We start from the raw sequence: 3,418 nt of genomic DNA, 5'->3' as shown, positions 1-3,418 counted from the left end.
TGTGCAGAAGCGATCCATCCACGACAACTTCTTGCATGTCCAGAATCTCACAAAGGACCTACATCGTCGAAGCATCCCAAGCCTCTTCCTCAAGCAGGACATTTCAAAAGCTTTCGACTCCATAAATTGGGCCTTCCTATTGGAGGTCATGCAACGCCTTGGCTTTGGGCAGCGATGGCGAGACTGGATATGTCTCTCCCTATCGTCCTCTTCTTCAAGAGTGTTGCTTAACGGAAACCCCGGAAGGATGTTTAGACACGCAAAGGGCCTCCGCCAGGGCGATCTGGTATCTCCAATGCTTTTCATCCTGGCCATTGACCCTCTTCAGCAGATCCTCCAACTCGCCTACCGATGAGGCATCCTCAAGCCCATTGGTGCTAGAACGGCCAGGTGTAGGATCTCCCTTTATGCTGACGATGCGGGCATCTTTGCGAACCCAGACAAGGATGAGCTTCACGTGATTTCAGCAATCCTAAAGACCTTTGGGGAGGCAAGCGGACTGATCACAAACCTGAGCAAGACCGAGGTCTTCCCATTCAGATGTGCCAGCATTGACCTCCAGGATGTGCTGTCGGGTTTCCCTGCCAAGATCGCCACCTTCCCGGGACGATACTTGGGGCTCCCCCTACATGTTCGTCGTCTTAAAGGTGTTGATCTGCAACCCTTCATCGATAGGTTCGCAGGCAGACTACCAGGATGGAAGGGAAAGCTTCTCAACAAGCCTGGCAGGGTGGCACTCGCTCAGTCTGTCCTTACGGCCATGGCCACCTTCCACATCACAGCTCTCAACTTGTCGAAGGGGACTCTTAGAAAGATCGACAAAATCATTCGGGCCTTCATCTGGCAAAAAGAAGACCAAACTCAGACCCTCCGGAGGCCACTCCCTTGTTAACTGGAAGACCGTCTGCCGCCCAAAGCATTTGGGCGGTCTAGGGATCATGGACCTACAGAGATTTAGCCATGCCCTGCGCCTACGGTGGCCGTGGTTGCAATGGACTGACCCAGAAAGGCCATGGGTGGGATCGGAGCTGCCGTGTGACCAATCAGACTTGAGCCTCTTTCACGCATGTACCTCTATTATGTTGGGCAATGGGAAGAAGACTTTGTTCTTGCATGACAATTGGACTGGTGAAGGTCCGCTCAAGCTCGTAGCTCCGGAGCTCTACAAGATTGCCTCAAGAAAAAACAGATCGGTGCACAACGAGCTCATGAACGAGAACTTGATTAGGGCGGTGGCCAGGCTGCAGACCATTCAGCAGCTAGGTGAATTCGTGTCTCTCTCGAACCACATTAGTTAGATCACCCTCCTCCCTGACCAAGAGGACACCATTCGCTGGAACTTAACCACCTCGGGGACTTACTCGGCCGCCTCTGCCTACGGCGCGCAGTTCTTCTGCTCCTACTCACGTTTTGACACGACCAAGGTCTGGTCCGCAAACGCTGAGCCCAAGTGCAAGTTCTTCGCATGGCTAGCTCTGCACTGAAGAATTCTCACTGCGGATATGCTAGCCGTGAGCGGATGGCCTCACGATCCCAGATGCATGCTCTGTCTTCAGCAGCCTGAAACAACAACTCACCTCTGCAAAGACTGTCCCTTCACGGTCGCGGTTTGGAACTAGGTGAACTCTTGGACTAACGAAGGCGTTCCAATCTCGGGATTCCTCCCGGAGCCAGGAAATGTGTCTGACTGGTGGGACAAGACTCTGAATTCCCAGTCCAAGCAAGTGCGCAAGAGGCGCAGTGGAAGAAGCATCTACGCGATATGGTCCGTTTGGAAGGAGCGAAATAGGCGAGTCTTCACAGGACAAAGGCAGTGCTCCAGCCGGTTCCTCAAAAAAAAAGTTCATTCTTAAAGTCTATGATTTTGTTTTTGTGTGCAGCTCGCAACTCCACGTATTTCATCCTTGAAATTTTCACGCATACACATTACATCCTTGGATACATGTGTATTTATTTTTGGAATTTTTTGATACTGAAAATTTTGAATTTTGAATTTTCCAAAATAAAGGTCTCCATTGAGCTTGGTCTTCAAAATGCCCTACTCAGCTATAGGGCGCTATCTATATAAAAGCATGATAACATCTAAAACACTATCTATTTTCAAATGTGTGGGCACTCTGTATAAGTACAAAGTGCCTGTCGGGATGATGCACATATTAAGTGTGAGAATCACGAGGAAATATTTCCTGCTCATTCCATCCGTCATACACTACGGAAAAAAGCATATTTACCTTGTGTTTCTCGGTAAGCCGAGCGTACTTTATTGGCCGTCGGCTTATAACGTTTTAAGACGTGTGTTAGAGGCATGCGGCGAAGAACGAGTCATCGGCTTACTACCATGTATGCCATGATACACCTAAAATACACTTGGCTTATTAGGCCTCTCCCAATGCTCCACCTTGTACATGTGCTAAGCCTTTCACGTGGGCAATAAATCTGACGTGGCAAGTTATTTAAGAAGGGAGAGATAAATGTGGTGACCTCAGGAAGAAACAATGCTAAGCGCGTGAACCTAGGCAAAATATTTAAATGAAGAAAGCCCACCAATACATGAAGAGCTTTAGTTGCTAAATCATTAAATGAAGCAAACTTAGCTATCATAAGCTAAGCACCTATGCATTGGGGAGTATAGTTGCTAAGCTATTTAATGTGCCTAGCACCTCATCTAAGCACCGATGCATTGGCAACAGCCTTAAACCCTCGGCGTATAATGGTAAAAGTGCAGCTCACACGGTGAACAGTCGTGCCACGTGGTTGTTCTCACCACGCTTGACGGCACCATGATGGCCGGAATGTGTAAGTAGTGTGGTTCTGACGGTAAATAGGGCATAATGGCGGCCAAACCTTTGACCGCAGGCGGTTGCCCATATGCCAACTCGCCATCTGGACACACGCATCCCCTGTGGGGCCCGAACAGGAATATGAGGCCATTGATGGTGGCATAACACCGTCACCGGTGTCCACAAACCTCTCCGCCCTCTCTCCCCAACAAATAGGTCACCCTTCCACCCCCGTTCTCACACACATCTCTCCGCCGCTCTCACAACCGCCGACACCGCCTTCACCTCCAAACGATTGTTGTAGTCCTCCACTTACACAACAATGTGGTGTCACGACAGCTAGATCGGAAGCAGTAGCCTAACCATTGCGTAGGCGGAGGAGTCCCCGTGGTTCGGCCTCATGGTGCCACCAGACATGCGCTTGCCGGGAGGCTGGCATCTAAGAGCATCTCTAGCCGTTTGGTTCCCCAGCGCATCAGCGAATGCCTTTTGGCGTTTGTGCCGGCAGTTTTTCACCCATGGGACGATCGAGTTTTCAGCCGGGCTCCCAAGTTTCGTCCCCCAAAAATTCGAAATGGTCTTTCCCTCTACAAAAAGACGCCACAGGTCCGCCTCCCAGCGATCAACGTCGGCCTTCC

Source organism: Triticum dicoccoides, chromosome 3B, assembly GCF_002162155.2.
Source record: "Triticum dicoccoides isolate Atlit2015 ecotype Zavitan chromosome 3B, WEW_v2.0, whole genome shotgun sequence".
In the NCBI taxonomy this organism is placed as follows: Eukaryota; Viridiplantae; Streptophyta; class Magnoliopsida; order Poales; family Poaceae; genus Triticum; species Triticum dicoccoides.
The sequence above is the reverse complement of the archived record's forward strand: the minus strand, read 5'-3'. Positions refer to the sequence as shown.